We start from the raw sequence: 19,482 nt of genomic DNA, 5'->3' as shown, positions 1-19,482 counted from the left end.
AGAAGGAAAATGTTTTTTTTGTTTTGTTTATTTAGACACTGGAGAAACAGAGAAACAGTACAAGGGGGGCAAATAGACGTTTTTAGGGGACGCAGTAGAGGGGAAAGCGGGTGTCTTCAGGAGACGCAGTGCTGGGGGGCAGTAGATGTCTCAGGAGGAGCAGTTAAGGTGTAACCATAACGATTTGATAACCTTAATGATTTGTCTATGTCTTGTAAAAACCTTCTCCCCTTATTATTAGCTGACGATGACATTGTTCTCTGTAGTGGGAATGCCCCCTGCACGGTCAACCCCACACACCACCACCCTCCTCCAGATCTTCTGGTAGGCCACCCGGATCGTACGGATCTTGAGGGCGTACACCAGAGGGTTGACAGCTGAATTGACGTGGGACAGGACAATACCCACATAGACAGCTGCTCGAGGGACGTAGGACGGGCTGCCAAAGTAGGCGACGCAGCGCATGACGTGCAACGGGAGCCAGCAGAGGGCGAACAGCGCCAGGACCAGAGCCAGGGAGCGAGCCAGACTCCTCTCCTTCCCGAAGTAAGGCGTGGGACTCCTCGGATTGAGCCCTTCCGCTCCCCACCCCCTCCCTCAGGAGCCTCCGGATGGAACAGAAGATGTAACGGTAGAGAACAGCCATCGGGAGCAGAGGGGTCAGAGTGAGGAGGAGGAAGGGGAAGTAGACCAGGTAGGACATGGGGATCACGTCGATGAATCGGCAAAATATGATCGATGAGTCTGCGGACTGAGGAGCGGTTTCACGGTTGTGCCATCCAAGCATGGGTATGAAGCTCAGTGCGGAGGCAACAAGCCAGCATGCTGCGACCACAACCCACCATCGCCTCTCTGTCACTATGTTCTTGTACCTGTTGGAGTAGGGAGGTTTTGTATTAGTAACATACACAGGTAGTCCACTGACATGACGAATCTGCTTCTGTGCAGGATGCCATGTGCAGCACTCGAGTTGAGGGGGGATGAGGGGGGGATGGCATCCCCCCCCTGAAATAAAAACTGTCAAAATCATCCCCCTTCTAAAACTGCCATCTCCCCTTTCCATCCCTTATGACATTTTTATCAATGAACGTGGTATTACTGCTATTTCAACATTTAGTTTTGCGCATATTGAGTGAAATACTGTGGGCGAGGGAGGGGGCACGCACACATGCAATGACATTTTTACCAAGTCACTGACACTGAAGTCACTGACGCTGTGGGGATGCAAAAATTGTCCCCATATGATCAAATCCACCATCCCCCCGTGATTTTCTTTTACAACTTGAGTACTGGCCATGTGACCCATGTCATCCTCTGTCATAGCACAAGCAACCCCGGGGTTGCCCAGGGTTACGCCCTGGGGCCTGGGTGAGCTGGGGGCCCAAGAGTGAGTCTGAGTGTGTGTGGGTGTGTATTGTGTGTGTTTGTGTGTATCTGTGTGTGTGTTTGTGTGTCTATGTATGTCTATGTGTATTGTGTGTGTGCGTTGTGCGTGCATGCATGTGTGTGTGTGTGTCTATGTGTGTGTTTGTGTGTCTATGTATGTCTATGTGTATTGTGTATGTGTGTCTGAGTGTGAGTCATTTATATAGATGTCATTACAATGCATTATAGACCTTTTCTTTCTAACAAGCATAACAAAAAAAATCGCTTTTATGTCGGTGCTGTGTCTAACGTGACAGTAATGCAACGCTGCATGACAGTCGAGCATTTCAGAGATGTACAATCATAAATCAATAATTACCTGTGGCGTTTGACAGCGGATGATGGTACACATATGTAAAGTTATCTATCAAACGTTAGGCTGACTTGTACATGATGCACATTTTGACCTATTTCCATGTAGCGGCACCCGCAATCTAATCCGAGCAGTTGTTATTATGTAATATTATTAATGGGTTATATCATTCATTTAAATGCATTATAGACCTTTACTTTATAACAAGCACAACAACAACAAAACATTATTATGCCGATGTGCTGTGTGTATAACGTTACAAGCTGATTTGTGCATGACAGCCGCGCATTGACATATTTCCATGTCTGATGGCATATGACACACAAAATTTAACTACAGTTCAGCTACAAGTTGTTTAATTTGTTTTACCGCTCCAGCGCAGACTGGCATCGTTACGGGTTTGGTAGCGTGAACTATACCATAATGCATTGCATGTCATGTATAAAAAGGTCAATACCACAATACCTATTGTAAGGCGATCAACTTCTCCAGAATTGAGTTAATTGAGTCGTCACTTACAAGCGAGTTCGTTTAATCTCAACGAGACGTCCTTGATATAACTTCTAAGATAAAATGATTCAATCATTAGGCACCACTACTGAACTGTTCTTTAAGAGAATATTTATTCGAGCACATCAGCAAGCAATAGCATTTCATTCCATAGAAAGGGGTCCTATCCTATCTACGTAGTTTCACCTCCGCACGCCAGTATCAGCTAGTCGTCAATAGGTTAACTGCAGAAGCTTCACCAGACAAGAGCCCAGTTTCGCCTTGATACATAGTCTTTATACATTTTGATTTCACATTTGGGGCTGGGCTGTCCCTCCTCCCCATATCTGGTAGTTTTTCATTGTCAGCATTAAATCTGCCTTCAACTCCTTTCGGTGTGTGTGCGAGTGTACTGTGTGTTATCTTCTTCTTCTGGCCCCCGGCCGTTAGTCATGGGCTGTGTTCGGAATGGTATACTAGCATACTGCATACTAGCATACTCAATGAGTATATACTGCATACTGCATACTAGCATACTCAATGAGTATATACTGCATACTGCATACTAGCATACTCAATGAGTATATGCTGCATACTGCCTACTAAATTCATAATAAGTATGTGAAAACCAGCCGACCATTTACACACTATAAATACTGCCTCCCAGAATGCATTTCCCCGGGAGCGGCGAATTTAAACCTCCATTTTAAACCTCCATTAGCTAAAAGATGTAATTTTGGCTTTACAAGTGTTAACATGTCATTTTATGAAGTTTTAATATGTTTTCAGGCGAGAAAGTAACCACATATATTCCCAAAATGTGTCCAGTTTACCAAAATAACCTGTTAATATATCTGATCTGACGATTTTTTGCGTCTTCTGTTCGCTAGCTGCGTTCGTAAATTCGCCCTGGAAATATGATCAGCACTCATGGAATGCCTCTTGTCCAAATCAAATTACCTGGTCCCTTTATGACGTTGCACCCAGTGTGCGCTCCGGCGCTCTCAGAGCGATTTTACGAACGCACCCTGCGTTGCTTACCTTCACTTACGGAGTTCGACAGAATTATCGTAACATAATTACAACAATTTGTAAAATGATTTGGGGGGCCAATATCTTTAGCTAGCTCAAGTAACTAGTTTACTATATTGTTGTCTTAGCAGTTGGTAAAAGAACATAATTAAAATAAATATATATGATATACCTCACCTCACGGGACGTCCTGGGTCCATTGATAGCAGCTCCTGCTTACATTACCTCACGGGACGTCCTGGGTCCATTGATAGCAGCTGCTGCTTCACTCACCAACATCTTTTTTTATCAGTGACCATTTACTAATACAACTTTATCCAACCAACATGCCTCTTATCAGACGACGGAGGAAATCAGCTCGTCGTCTGATGTTAATGATTCAGATGTACATGATTTTTCTTACTTTGATTAGAACAAAGGGGTCTGTAGCTAAGATGAGGGGGGGGGAGGGGAGAATGTTTGCTCAATGCAAGGATCAGACCACACTATTCTACCTGTTGGCACAACTCCTTATTTTATTGTACTATTGTGTCATTACTGTCTCTGTTCTCTGTTCTATTCATAACCCATCAGACGTTCAGTCATCAGTCTAAAATAATCACAGAAGAAAGACGGCAAATCAAAATGATCAAATACATTTTATTTTTTTTAAACAAAAAACAATTGAATCATATTTATTAACTTCTCCTCTCTCTCCAGACAGAGAACAGACAAAGAACAGACAGAGAACAGACAGACAGACAGACAGACAGAGAACAGACAAAGAACAGACAGAGAACAGACAGACAGACAGAGAACAGACAGACAGACAGAGAACAGACAGACAGACAGAGAACAGACAGAGAACAGACAGACAGACAGAGAACAGACAGACAGACAGAGAACAGACAGACAGACAGAGAACAGACAGACAGACAGAGAACAGACAGACAGACAGACAGAGAACAGACAGACAGACAGAGAACAGACAGACAGACAGAGAACAGACAGACAGACAGAGAACTTTCTCTCATCTCCTCACTTGCCCTGCTCTCCATCCACATCTGGAATTCCCGGTCCCTTCTCTCTCCCTCTTCTCTCCTTCTCTCTCCCTCTTCTCTCCTTTCTCTCTCCCTCTTCTCCTCTCTCTTCAACGCCTCCCTCTCTCTTCCTTCTCCTCTGTCAATCTCTCCCTCTTCTCCTCTCTCTCCAATGCCTCCCTCTCTCTTCTCTCTTCCTTCTCCTCCTCTTTCTGCTGCTCCTCTCTAAACAGAGAGACCCACTCAGACTCCCGCTTCCTCTTGGGAGCCGGAGTGGGACCCTCTGCCTCTGAGACCACTGCTGCTGCTGACGTCGACGCCACAGATGAGGAGATGAGGGAATGTGGCGTCACTGATGGTCTTTGCCCCATCACCTCCTCCAGAGGCATCGAACCACTTCCAGCTGGCAGCAGTGGCCTCTCCTCCCTCAGTGCTGACCCCTGTCCGAGGTGACTTCAGTTCCTACAAAATAACATACACAAAGGTAATCTGATTGATCATTATTTAGTTAAACATTTCATTTTGATATTTCAACTTACCTTATACTTTTGCTTTACATTTTCCCACTTCTTCTTGACCCAAGAAGCCTCCACCCTGCCCTCCAGGCCATGCTCCTTGATGAATGTCCTATACAACCATAACATTGGTCAAACATTGGCATAAACCTTTGACAGGGGATAAGCACGTATGTGAAAATCTACCACCCACAGATTATAGATTTGTTAAAAATTCACCAGTCACTAAATGGTAAATCAAATCTACCAACGACTTTAGTAAGTAAGTAAAGCTTCATTTATATACCGCCTTTCGTACAGGAAATGCAAACTCAACTCGCGCTTTAACATTTTACTAGCATATGGCTGATGGCTGGTGCTACTTTCCCAGCCGTATGCACATGAAAATGACAACACATAAAACGTGATGTTCTTACTGAAAGCCAATCATGGCAGCATTCCTCTTCCCTGTAAATTTGTCGTCATTCTCCCCCCTCCACCGAATCAGGCGCTCGGTGTCTTCATCAGTCCCTTGAAACAACAATACGGCGTTAATAACCACGGCAGGTCAGGTTGATGTAGCTACAGTAACGTTAGCTAGCTACAGTGTTATTAGCTGTTATCAACTCGATAACCATAAGCTAATGATTATCATTATGTAGGGCTTGCAGGCATGTTGAGCGGTAGATACAATTTCAACAACAATAAAGATATGTTCATTATGAATAATTCTTCTTTTTTTTTTTTACCACAAGTCGTATAGTTTGGTTACTCACATTTATACGCCCGGTCTCCCGCCGCTTCCCTGTCTGCCATGGTTTCAGAGACTGATTGATTGATTGATTGAAAACTTTATTAGAAGATTTGCAGAAGTAGGTACATGAAAGTACATATTACATACAAGGTCAACTAACAGGATAAAAACCCAAGAAAGCCACTGGCTTATTTCAATTGGGGTCCTTGATTCTCAATTCATCGTTACATGTAAGACAGACAAAAAAACTAGTACTATCTACAAGATAATACAGACAAATAACTATTACTATCTACAAGATAAACATACATCCATCATGGGAAGAACAATACAACAAAACATAAGGTATGTACAGCGGGTAGGACAGGTGGGGACATACACCACAGGTGGGGGCGGGGGACAAAACACAAAGTATGTACAGTGGGTAGTTCGGGTCTTTTAATCAGATTTTTGATTTAGAGGGTCCAGTTACGGATTGCAGCCTCCTGTAAAATGTTTTTTGAGAGTGGTTTTGAAGGTGGGCAGTGTTTTGCACTCCTTTAAGATTATAGGAAGGGCGTTCCACATTTTTACTGCATAGTTTGCAAACGAGTTTAACCCCTTGTTTGTGGTGCAACGCGGTTGAACGTGGTTCGTGGAGCTTCCTCTGGTGTTGTATGTGTGGACGTTGTTCACTTTTTGGAAGTATGTTGACAGGTACTTGGGTGTCTTTGTGGTGTATCGTATCTTGAAGACCAGGCCCAGTGCAAGCTGCTGCACTCTGTCAACTACTCGTAGCCAATCAAGGCTCAAAAAATGAGCAGCGGTTAGATGTGTCCTAGGGTTGAGGCCTAGCAGAAGCCTAACCAGTTTATTTTGGGCTGTCTGGAGTCTTGTTTTATGGGCCTTTGTGGTTCTATAGTACCATGATGTTACGGCATAGTCGAAGTGACATTGAATGAGAGCTCCTGATAGGGTCCTCAGTGTGTTTTTACTGACAAGTGAGGATATCCTGTACAAGAATCTAGTTCTATGGTTCACTTTTTTGATTACTTTTGCTGCCATTTTATCTCCGGAAAGATTTGCCTCTAAGATGGAGCCCAGGTATGTAATATCCTCTTTTCTTGTGATATTAATGTTACCCACTTTTATTTTAAAATGTTCAGCCTTTCTGAGTTTAGATGGGGATCCGTATAGGATGGTTTCAGTTTTACCTAGGTGTATTGATAGTTTATTGTCAGCTAGCCAGATGCAGATTCTACTCAGTTCAGTGCTTAGCGCTTTTTCCACCTGCAATATGTCCCTGTCAGAGACCAGCAGAGCCGAGTCATCCGCGAACAGGAACAAATTGCAATCACATGCTGATGACATGTCATTCACATATATTAGGAACAGTAAAGGTCCCAATATGCTTCCTTGTGGAACGCCGCAGGTCACTGGGAGGGGGGGGGACAGTGTTCCGTTCACACTAACCACCTGTTCCCTCCCCTCTAAGTAGGATTGCATCCAGCTCACCGATGTTCTATCGAACCCAATTGCTTTCAGTTTATCTAACAATATGTGGTGATCTACTGTGTCGAAGGCCTTCTGGAGGTCCAGCATGACCATGCCGCAGTACTTGCCCGAGTCCACCTCATGGTTGATGTGGTCGTTCAAATAGAGAAGGCATGTGTCAGTGGAATGGGATGTTCTGAATCCTGATTGAAATTCATACATCAGATTTTTTTCGGTAAGGTACCTATCAACCTGTTCATAAACTATTTTTTCCATAAGTTTCGAGATGGAATTAAGAATAGAAACAGGTCGGTAGTTGCCTGGGTCTAATTTGCTTCCTTTTTTATACAGTGGGGTTACCCTTGCTATTTTAAAGTCAAGGGGGACGTGTGATGGAGTGTGATGGAGAGGTTTATTATGTGGGTGATGATTGGGGTAATGGAGGCAGCTGAGTCTTTTAGAAATCTGGCTGGAATATTGTCATGGCCCGTGGCCTTTTCTGAGTGTAGAGCGCCCAGCTTTTTAAACACCTCATCGTTTGACACCATGGAGAGTTTAAAATCATCTTTGCGTACACCCAGTTTATTGTAGAACGCACGGATGTGCTCTACACCATAACGCCCTGAGTGGGGTGGTAGATTAACTAATTTAGTGGCTATGGTTGTAAAGAAAGTGTTTAAGCACTTAGCCACATCCAGCTTGTCTGTAAGGAGAGAATCTCCAGATTTTATGCTGATGTTTGTAGACCTGGTTTTGAGTTTTTGACTGCAACCTAGTTGGCTATTAAGTAGCTTCCAAAGGTCACGTGGTTTGTTTAAGTTTTCTTCGATTTTGTTATCGAGGTATTCTTTCTTAGCAGATTTGGTCATGGTAATTACCTGATTGCATAGTTTGTTGCATTGTTTTTTAACTGAAGAAAATCGCTCGCGGACAATGTTTGTAAACAACAGCTGTATGACAAGTTTGTATGACGCAGTTTGACGAGGCTGAAAGCGCACAGGGTTGCCAGATGGGATTGACAATTTACAGCCTAAACTTTCTATAACCTCAAAATCAAGTAGCCCATTCGGCGGTAACCCGCCCCATCTGGCAACCCTGGACGCAACTCTGCAACCCTGGACGCGAAATGCATTTTGGGAAATAGGAGCCGAGCTAGTGTCCATCGTAACTGACTTCAATTTTCCCGGAAGTAACTGCTCGCCTACTAAATTTCTCGCATACTCAAATCTCGCATACTGTACAGTGTGAACGTACTACATACTCAAAATATACGTCATATCTAGTATGAGTAGTATGCTAGTACGCTATTCCGAACACAGCCAAGGTGAGAGTGGTTGCACACTTTGTCGGCAACTGTATCCACCTGTGTGAGCAGCCTAGTCTTGCGCAATGCTAGACACACACACACACACACACACACACACACACACACACATTCTGTTATGTTTTTCAGAAATCAGTAAGCATTAAGAAATCAGTAAGCATATGCACACAGTTATGTTTTTAGGATGTACAGACATTTTTATACAGTTAATTCTATGTAAGTAAGTAAGTAAGTAAAACTGTATTTATATAGCACCTTTCATACAAGAAATGCAGCTCAAAGTGCTTTACAACAGGAATAAGAACATAAAGTGAATATAAAAACATATATAAAAACATATACATGCATAGAATGAATATAAAAGCAGGGGGAAACACTAAAAAGAGAGACTGTGATTGTTTCCCATCTTCACACCAACTTAAATCCTTTGCCTATGAAAATATTTACTACCACTTGCCTAATGGCAAGACTGGGCTTTATGAATGAATGAATGAATGAATGAATGAATGAATGAATGAATGGTCTTTATTGTCATTGATATAGTACAGGTACCATACAACGAAATTTGGGAGGAGGGGCTCCCCTGGTGCTAGGAATAAAAATACTAAAAACAAGAAGGGAAAAGAGCTGGTTCACATAAATAAAGGCTATATACACTATCCACTATACTATACTATACAAATAAAACACTGTGCTGTACTCTATGCTATGCTATAAATATCCTAACATTTCCTATCTCTGAACCTTATGTACCCGAGGTTTGTCATATTGCACATAGTATTATTGCACATTCATTTAAAGTGTCGCAGTTTGCAGGTTTGAAATGTTCACAGTTGTGTTTCAGTATTGCACTTGATTACAATCTAGTAGCTGCCATCAAATTGTCTAGATTGTCCAGGGCCTAGAACCTAGGTCTTTGCTGTGTTCAGGGCCTGAATGGCCCTGGGGTAGAAGCTGAGCTTCAGTCTATTTGTCCTTGCGGACATGGTCCTGAACCGCCTGCCCGAGGGCAGCCGAACAAAGTGTTCGTTCCCAGGGTGGGATGGGTCTCTGGAGATCTTGGAGGCCTTCCTGAGGCAGCGTGTGTTGTACAGCTCTTCCAGAGAGGGGAGGGCGCCGATGATCTGGGCGCCGATGATCTTCTGGGCCGATCTCATGACTCTCTGTAGCGCTTTCCTCTCTGCGGCTGTGCAGCTGGAGAACCACACGCAGATGCAGTAGGTGAGGATGCTCTCCACTGTGCAGCGGTAGAAGGTCACAAGCAGCTCCTGTTTGAGGTGGTATTTCCTGAGGACTCTCAGGAAGTAGAGCCGCTGTTGTGCCTTCTTGATGATGGCTGCTGTGTTGGTCTTCCAGGACAGGTCATCCTGTATGTGCACCCCCAGGAATCGGAGGGTTGAGACTCTCTCCACGCTCCCTCCATCGACGAGCAGGGGCTGGACCTCAGATTTTTTCCTCCTGAAGTCCACGATGATTTCCTGGGTCTTTGACTGGTTCAGCAGCAGGTTGTTAACCTTGCACAGCTTGCCCAGCTGCTCCACCTCATCCCTGTACGCCGCCTCATCCCCCCCCGAGATGCAGCCCACCACGGTGGTGTCGTCTGCAAACTTTACGATGGAGTTGCTGGGGTGGACGGGGGTGAAGTCGTAGGTGTAGAGGTTGTAGAGGATGGGGCTTAGCACGCAGCCCTGGGGGGACCCAGTGCTGAGTCTGAGGGCTGTGGAGGTGTGGGAGCCCACCCGCACCCTCTGGGGGCGGTCAGACAGGAAGTCCTTGATCCATGCACAGATGGAGTGTGATAGTCCCAGGTCTAGTAGTTTGGTCACTAGCCTGTCTGGAAGGATGGTGTTGAAGGCAGAGCTGAAGTCCACAAAGAGCAGTCTCGCGTAGCTGTTCCCCCTCTCCAGGTGGGATAGAGTGGAGTGGAGAGTCGTCGCGATGGCGTCCTCTGTGGACCTGTGGGCTCTGTAGGCGAACTGGTATGGATCCAGGTTGGGCGGGAGGCGTGTGACTATGTGGGCCGGGACCAGTTTCTCAAAGCACTTCATGATGATTGGTGTGAGTGCCACCGGGCGGTAGTCGTTTAGGCAGCTCACCGTGCTTTTCTTCGGGACTGGGATGATAGTTGAGGTTTTCAGGCAGGGTGGGATGGTGGCCTGGGACAGGGACTGGTTGAAGATGTTGGTGAAAACCCCGGCCAGCTGGTCGGCGCAGTCCCTCAGCACCCGTCCCAGGACGCCATCCGGCCCTGAGGCTTTTCAGGCAGATCTGCAGTGGAGCAGACCCTGCTGGCCAGGTTCTGACAGTCTTAGTGGTGATGGGAGCACTTTTCCTCATGGGAGTGTAGGCTGGGATCAGGAGGATTGACACGTGGTCAGACATGCCTAGATGAGCTATATATGTGTATACCTTGTCCAGTGTGTTATCTCGTCTTGTTGCACATTTAACATGCTGATGGAACTTTGGTAGTACTACCTTCAGGTCAGCATGATTAAAATCCCCCGCGATAATGTGCACTGCCTGAGGGTCCGCGCTCTGTCCACCACTGATGACGTCATGTAGCCGCGCCAATGCTAAGCTAGCATCCGCGCTTGGTGCAATGTATACTGTTGTTATGTACACCGCGTTGAATTCCCTCGGGAGGTATGTGGGTCGGCATTTAACAGTCAAGTATTCCAGGTCTGGGGAGCAGTGGCTACTTACAGTTTTCGTGTTTAAGCACCAGCTGTCCTTCGTAGAAATGATCAGGCCGCCCCCGCGCGTCTTCTCACTAAGCAGCGTCCGGTCGGCTCTGTGTAGCGAGCGGCCTTCTAGCGAGACTGCAAAGTCAATAATGGAGTCGTTGAGCCAGGTCTCTGTGAGAATAATCACACAGCTATCCCCCACGGTGTTGTTGGAAGCAACCTGCAGTCTCAGTTCGTCCATCTTGTTAGCGAGGGATCTTACGTTGGAGAGGAATATACTCGGCAAAGCTGGCTTATCCGGGCTTCTCCTTAGCCTAGCTAGCAGGCCTCCCCTGCGGCCTCGGCGTTGTTTACGGTCTCGACGCCGACGTTTGCGCCTCAGAGACGGGACTGTGTACCATTGTTCTCCAGGTAAGCGAGCTATGTCGAGTGGGATCTTTTGCTGCTTCAGGAATTCCGCTGTTACTTTATTTTATTTCCACACCAATTTAAGTCTTTCGCCTATGAAAATATTTACTACCACTTGCCTAATGGCAAGACTGGGCTTTATTTTATTTCCACACCAACTTAAATCCTTTGCCTATGAAAATATTTACTACCACTTGCCTAATGGCAAGACTGGGCTTTATTTTATTTCCACACCAATTTAAGTCTTTCGCCTATGAAAATATTTACTACCACTTGCCTAATGGCAAGACTGGGCTTTATTTTATTTCCACACCAACTTAAATCCTTTGCTTTCAACTAGTCAGTCTGTGTACGTGAATATAAGAGCAGGGGAAAACAGTAAAAAGAAAAGGTAAAGAAAATACAATAAAAAATAATTTAAAAAAGGGCATTTAAAGTGCAGTAGCTGGCAAATGAGCAGTAGGCAGGTGCAGATGAGCTAGTTGAAGGCTATTGAAGAAGTGCGTTTTTTTTTAGTGAGCTGGCTTCCCTGATCTCTAAAGGTAATGTGTTCCAAAGCTTTGGGGCATAGTTGGCAAAGGCTGCGCTCCCGATCTTCTTCTGACTATTGCTGGGAACCTCTAATAAACCTGCGATAGATGATCTTAGTGTTCTTGAGGGCACATAATTGGCAAGGGAATTAGCAATGTACTTTGGGCCTCGCCCATTAAGGGCTTTGTATATAAGGAGGAGGACCTTAAAATCAACCCTACATGTTACTGGCAGCCAGTGCAGAGTAGCTAGGACGGGAGTAGTGTGTTCTCTCCTCTTGGTTCTAGTTAGAAGTCGAGCTGCAGAGTTTTGAATGAGCTGAAGTCTTGCAGTAGTTTTTTTAGGAAGGCCAGTAAAAAGTGCGTTACAGTAATCGACCCGGCTTGAGACAAAGGCATGAATCAGTTTTTCAGCATCTTTTTGGTTTATAAGTGGTCTTACTTTAGCATGTTTCTAAGGTGAAAGAATTATGTTTTCGTCACCTTGTTAATATGGGACTTGAAGCTTAGGTCTGAGTCGAAAATAACACCTAGACTTGTAACCTCAGGTTTAATCCATGATGTCAGTTTCCCCAGATTATTAAGCAGCATATCCCTCTTTGCTTTAGGGCCGATCAGTAGGACTTCAGTTTTGTCCTCGTTTAGCTTCAGGAAGTTATTGCTCATCCATTTATTTATTGCTAGAAGGCAGTTCGTAATGGAGTCTATAGCTAAAGTATCATTTGGTTCAGCAGAAATGTACAGTTGCGTGTCATCGGCATAGCTGTGGAAATATACGTTGTGCTCTCTAATGATGTCCCCGAGTGGTAACATGTATAGTGAGAATAGTAGTGGACCAAGGCAGCTCCCTTGTGCGACTCCGAAGTCGCTGTCATATTTCTCAGACACATGATCTCCAAGCTTGACATAGAACTTTCTCCGTTCTAAAGCACTAATTGGCCAGTTATTTGATCTTCAAACCCATTCCCTCATGACTAGGTCAGTATGTCCTCCTTATCAGAATAGCTTGTGAAAACATAACTGTTGCCAGGCCCACAGAATCCCATGACTTGGGATTCGATTAACAAGTTAAAATACAGTATAAAAGAATGGACTTATCATTAATCATTAGTTATGGAAGTATAAAATCAGTACAGGAAAATAGAATATCATAACAGCAGGTGCAAAATGGTTGTTAGCACATAGGTAAAAATAAGTAATTTACAGGTGGTTTGAATTATAATACTTTCTTTTAGACAGGAGCTTTTCTTCATGTCGCTCAAAAACAGAACCTCTCTTTTGGCTTATTGCGTGACCTTCCCATTTTTCTCAACTGACCTCAGTCACATATTATTTAAATGAGCACATAGTACATGATTTATCACTTCTAGTTATTTTAATACAGATTCCCAACACTATTGATAACGGCGAAGATAAGAGAAGAAAAGAGAGAGAAAAGAGACCACAAAACAACAACAACAACAACAAAGATAGACAAGATGCCAAACAATTTAAACCACAAATGTAAGTATTTACTTCGTTAATGAAGTTTGTGAAAAGTTATGACCATGGTATTGTAATGTCCAAATTGTAACTATATACGACTGCCGCATGGCAGGCCGCATCTGGCAGGCCCATGCAGAACACGACTTCGTCAGAAAGCAATAGCATTGGTTCTTTCGATTCTGAACAATTATACAACAATGATACAACTATGTTCCATCCTTAGGGACTCCGGAGCAAACCAGAGAGCTAATACAGTTCAGGAGCGAACATGACCTCCATTTTCTCAAAAGCAAAGCGGCCTCGAAAGGACTTTGGGAGTGAGTCATTTGTTTTAAAGTTTCTTGACTGCATACAAACGTCTATGTTTTATTATAGTTCTTTACATTCTGTTAACATATTTTTTTATTACTGTTATGATACAGGACGTTTATTTAAAAAGTTGGGCTGGAAGGGAAGGTGTCCCACCAGCAAGTTTCAAAGAAATGGGAGAACCTGAAACGTAAATATAAGGTAACCTGAGAGTAATGTGGTTTGATGTACTTTTTTTTCCATCACAAATAAAGGAGTAATAAAGGCATAATTTGTCATTATTAACATTGTGTGTTTATTGCAGGAGTTGAAAACCCCAAAGACCGGGTCAGGAACAGAGGGTGGGGAGGTGACAGCGGCCAATTGGCAATTTTTTTCAGACATTACTGACAATTTCTAGGCCATCCATTGACCTATCCATCCTTCTTATTAGTTTTTTTTTTCTTTCAGGAAACGACCAACCCCACCTCAGCCTCAGCCCCCGCCCCAGCCTCAACCTCAGCCCCTGCCTCAACCTCAGCCAGCCCTCAAACCCAGAGGAAGAAGACCGCCCTAGAATCCCTTGTGGAAAAAGACATGGCGCTGGAACATGCAACCAATGATGCGAACACAAAAGAGTTGTTATCCCTGTTCAAACAGCTAGTGGACAAAGTACCAGACAAATAGTTTTGTTTAGAGGGGCTATTCCATCAACTTTGCTAAAGGAAAGTCCATATTTCTTGGATTTTCCTTTAGCAACGTTGATGGAATACCCCCCATGATGTTTACATTTTGTCTGTTATTTCTGTATTTAAAATCCTTTTCTTATTGATTTCATGTAATATTCTAATTTTCTGAGATATTTAATTTGGGGTTTTCATAAGCTGTAAGCTATAATCATCCAAATTATAACAAATAAAGGCTTGACATATCTCACTTTGCATGTAATGAGTCTATATAATATTTTAAGTTTAACCACTGAAATAAATGAACTTTTGCACGATATCCAAATTTTTTTTTGCACCTGTATATACCCATATACGAGCAGTCGACAAAAGAACCGGATCTGATTTTATTCTAACAGTAGGCTAACCTCTCTGTAGGCTAACCTCTCTGTAGACTAACCTCTCTGTAGACTAACCTCTCTGTAGACTAACCTCTCTGTAGGCTAACCTCTCTGTAGGCTAACCTCTCTGTAGACTAACTTCTCTGTAGGCTAACCTCTCTGTAGGCTAACCTCTCTGTAGGCTAACCTCTCTGTAGGCTAACCTCTCTGTAGACTAACCTCTCTGGAGACTAACTTCTCTGTAGACTAACCTCTCTGTAGACTAACCTCTCTGTAGGCTAACCTCTCTGTAGGCTAACCTCTCTGTAGGCTAACCTCTCTGTAGGCTAACCTCGCGTCCCAGGCTCTCTCCGGGGAGACTGTAGGCCTACTCGTCTCTTGTGAGCTCGGTTGTAACGTGAATCGTGGTACATAGGATATGTTAGATGCTTTACAGTAATTCTCCAAACGACCAGAAAAAGTAGCTAGATTTGTCGCTGGTCGCTTTTGACTAAGTTTTTGACTAAGATTTGTCGCGTGGACGTCCGCTTTGAGGCCATACAAAACAAGGGATGAGGAAGGGGAGTTCATCATGTGAAGGGACATGCGAAGTATTGATGAAGAGAAACATTTTAATTACTTCAGTTACTTTTGTTATTTCAATTCCATTAATTTCATTGTTTGTTTTATTCACGTTTCAATAAATCATTGTGATCTAATTATTTCCGTCCATTCATTTATGAGTTTAAATTAGCTGGGTACAATCTATCCAGCAAGCACTACAATATACCGCAATGCATTTTGAATACTAAATAACTTCCAATGACCTAGAAAATATTATGAGAGATCTGGATTCGAGTGTAGGCTACAGCACTGTGGAACGCCTTGAGGTTGGGTAGGGCCGAACCTCAAATCCGAACCCCCCACACACACACACACTAATTAAGTCGCCACGGGGGTCTGGAAAGTCGGCAGATATAGCGACAAAGTCGCCACGGTGGCAACACTGGCGGTAACAAGTGCAACGACTTGAGCTAAATTCCGGGCGTCATATGCCATCAAAGGGGGGAAAATGCGACATGGAAATATGTCAAAATGCGGGACTGTCATGCACAAGTCAGCCTCGAAATAATGTTGTAACGTTAGCTAGCTAGCTAGCTAGCATACTAGCGATGTTTTTGTTACGCTTGTGTGACAGCCCTCTGGCCTTGGCTGTGTTCGGAATAGCATACTAGCATACTACTCATACTAGATATGACGTAGATTTTGAGTATGTAGTGCGTTCACACTGTAGCCTACAGTATGCAAGATTTGAGTATGCGAGAAATTTAGTATGTGAGTAATTACTTCCGGGAAAATTTAAGTCAGTTACGATGGACACTAGCTCGGGTACTGTTTCCCAAAATGCATTTCGCGTCCAGGGTTGCCAGATGGGGCGGGTTACCGCCGAATGGGCTACTTGATTTTGAGGTTATAGAAAGTTTAGGCTGTAAATTGTCAATCGCATCTGGCAACCCTGTGCGCTTTCAGCCTCGTCAAACTGCGTCATACAAACTTGTCATACAGCTTTTGTTTACATTGTCCGATAGCCTGGGAACCGAAAGCTTGCAATAAACATAGTTTTTTGCACAGATTTGAGTGTGCAGATGCTGCTTTCTTGCACTCTATTTGATACTCTTCAGCTGCAGCACCCCAGCTAAGTCTGATCACGGATGAGCGGTGGTATTTTCACTATACTGGGAATTAACATGGTGAAATGCATTCTTAGACCAGGCTAGTCGTCATGATTACAAATATGCCACTTGAAATGCATGAAATCCAAGTTTATTTGTGTCTTACACACATGTTCACCTAGTATTTGACTGCTTGTAGCCCAATCACGAATGATCCCAGTATTGTAGCTTCAGACGGACAAGTTGGTTGTAGTGCTTGCCCACGATATGTTATTGCTCATATATATTTATTTTAATCATGTTATTTTACCAACTGTTAAGACAACAATATAGTAAGCTAGTTACTTGAGCTAGCTAAAGATATTGGCCCCCAAATAATTTTACAACGTGTTGTAATTATGTTACGATATTTCTGTCGAGTGAGTGAAGGTAAGCAACGTAGGGTGCGTTCGTAAAATTGCTCTGAGAGCGCCGGAGCGCACACTGGGTGCAACGTCATAAAGGGACCAGGTAATTTGATTGGACAAGAGGCATTCCATGAGTGCTGATCATATTTCCAGGGTGAATTTACGAACGCAGCTAGCGAACAGAAGACGCAAAAAATCGTCAGATCCGATATATAAACGGGTTATTTTGGTAAACTGGACACATTTTGGGAATATATGTGGTTACTTTCTCGCCTGAAAACATATTAAAACTTAATAAAATGACATGTTAACACTTGTAAAGCCAAAATTACATATTTTAGCTAATGGAGGTTTAAAATGGAGCATCGTTTCTCAACGGGGGCGTTCAGACAACATCGGGGGGCGCTGGAACAGATATTTTAAAAAGGGGGGCGTTGAGGTGTTCTTGGCGCACATTCGCGCATTAAGTATTTTTCTCATGAAAAACAGCTGTCAGCAGTGTTATTACGGGTACGTTCGTAAATGCACGAACGGTCATTTCGCTCGGACAAACCGTCTTTTCAGTCAGAGCACCCATCTCTGAGCACTCCCAGAGCGCAGTGTTCTGAACTTTGCCGGGCTCTGTGATGCAGACACACGTAGCGCAGCGCCCACATTTTTTTTCAAGTGAGAGTTTTGATTGATTGATTGAAAACTTTATTAGAAGATTTGCAGAAGTAGGTACATGAAAGTACATATTACATACAAGGTCAACTAACAGGATAAAAACCCAAGAAAGCCACTGGCTTATTTCAATTGGGGTCCTTGATTCTCAATTCATCGTGTGTCAACAAGATGAAGCTAAAAACTCAGCTAGCAAAGGCAGAGCTTTTGATAGTTTCCAATGTGTCTGGGTAAGCTGCATTGTAGAAGAATCTTGACAGTTCATGTACAGTGCAGAAATTGCAATACTATGCTAGTCTACGATAGAAAGAACCCCGGTTCATCCCATCTGTAATGTCATGTTTCAACCCTTGCCATCCTTTTCTTGCATAGCACCCGCAAATGAACACGGATAGGAGTGGAATAGGCTATATAACTGTAAATAGTTGATTGTCTTTGGATTTAGCTAGTTTGCGAAGATTTATGAGGAATAGGCTATTTAATTTGTGTTGCTCATCTAACAGCGATAAGGTGTTGTTTAATTTACGGTCTTGTTTAATTTCTATGAGTGTTTTCCTTGTAGGCTATGCTTGAGTGACATTTGTTTCAGTTTGTAGGCTCATTGTAATTGTTGGCTATAAGCGAGAGAGAATATTTATTATGTTAGTTTTGATACTGAGTCCATGTCCCCGCCGGTGACGTAAGCCTGTCGTGCCAAATACTCCCTCCCCGCGTATACACACTACCCTCTGCGCTTATGCGTTCGCTTCCTTTCAATACAGCTTATTTAATTTAGTTAAAATGAGTGCTAATACCATACCACCATACCAGAACATCACAGCAGGAACAACCTATCTCAAAAAAGCGATCGTATTGTAATAAACCAGTCCGGAAAGTTCTCTGTCGCTTACCAATAATCTAACCTGGAGAAATCAGCTACGAATGTCCCTTCCCCTCGTAGGTTCATTACAGTATATTACATAAATGTATTACTGTTAAGTGTTGTTGTGGATGTTATCCCTAGTGCCATTCTGAGGTTAGCATTGCGATGTGTTCGTCTTAACGTTTACAAACTAAAATATACGATTGCTTTTTAGTGATATGTTGCTCCTCATGTGATGCCCTGGAAACTAACACATAAGCACTCCGAACAGCTGTCAACGTCTTTTGTTGCTATAGGAAACCACTACTCTGTCTGCTTGCGATTGATCAGCTGTCAGCAGTGTTATTACAGGTACATTCGTAAATGCACGAACGGTCAGTTCGCTCGGGCAAACCGTCTTTTCAGTCAGAGCACCCATCTCTGAGCGGTCCCAGAGCGCAGTGTTCTGAACTTTGGAACTGTGTTAACAAAGTCTATATTTATTTTATTTTATATATTAGCATCATAAAACAGTCTGTTTGTATTCTCTGATGTTGTCTGAGTTTGTTTAACACTCATAAACAGCATTTTTATTCACATTCACATGGCTTTTCTGCTCTCTGGTAAACTAATGATAATGATATTCCAACTGCCCAGTTAAATCAAATCCATTATTTGGCATTCAGTGACATGCTTTTTAAATGATATAACACAGAATATTAGTCAACATTAATATTCAGGGAAGAAAAAAAGCCAAATTTTTTTGATAGGGGAGATTGAAGAGACCTGGATAATGGACAGGGGGGCGCTGGCCCCAAAAAGGTTGAGAACCACTGAAATGGAGGTTTAAATTCGCCGCTCCCGGCGAAATGCATTCTGGGAGGCAGTATGCATACAGTGTAAATGGTCGGCTGGTTTTCACATACGAATTGAGTAGGCAGTATGCAGCATATACTCATTGAGTATGCTAGTATGCAGTATGCTAGTATACCATTCCGAACACAGCCCTTGTCAGGCCTACATGTGTTTGTCCAGGTACCTGGTGGGCGGGGCTGGAGCCCAATCTGGCAGATTAGGGGCAGCTGGCGCTGCCTCCTGGAGATTGCTTAAAAGAGGCTCCAGTCTCCAGGTCAGA

At 43.5% G+C, this 19,482-nt stretch overlaps 1 pseudogene across 1 annotated transcript in view; it reads right to left on the bottom strand.

The window, feature by feature from the left end:
• Nucleotides 1-237: 237 nt before the first annotated feature.
• LOC308167486 (adenosine receptor A1-like) overlaps nucleotides 238-19,482 on the bottom strand; it is an 85,508-nt pseudogene continuing 66,263 nt past the window's right edge. The window contains exon 2 of the transcript in view: nucleotides 238-872. The product of the transcript in view is annotated as an adenosine receptor A1-like (transcript). The remainder of the gene's footprint in view (nucleotides 873-19,482) is intronic.

This window comes from Nansenia antarctica, assembly GCF_963989245.1.
Source record: "Nansenia antarctica genome assembly, chromosome: 11".
Classification (NCBI taxonomy): domain Eukaryota; kingdom Metazoa; phylum Chordata; class Actinopteri; order Argentiniformes; family Microstomatidae; genus Nansenia; species Nansenia antarctica.
Note: the sequence above shows the minus strand (reverse complement) of the source record. Positions and strands in the feature narration are given on the sequence as shown.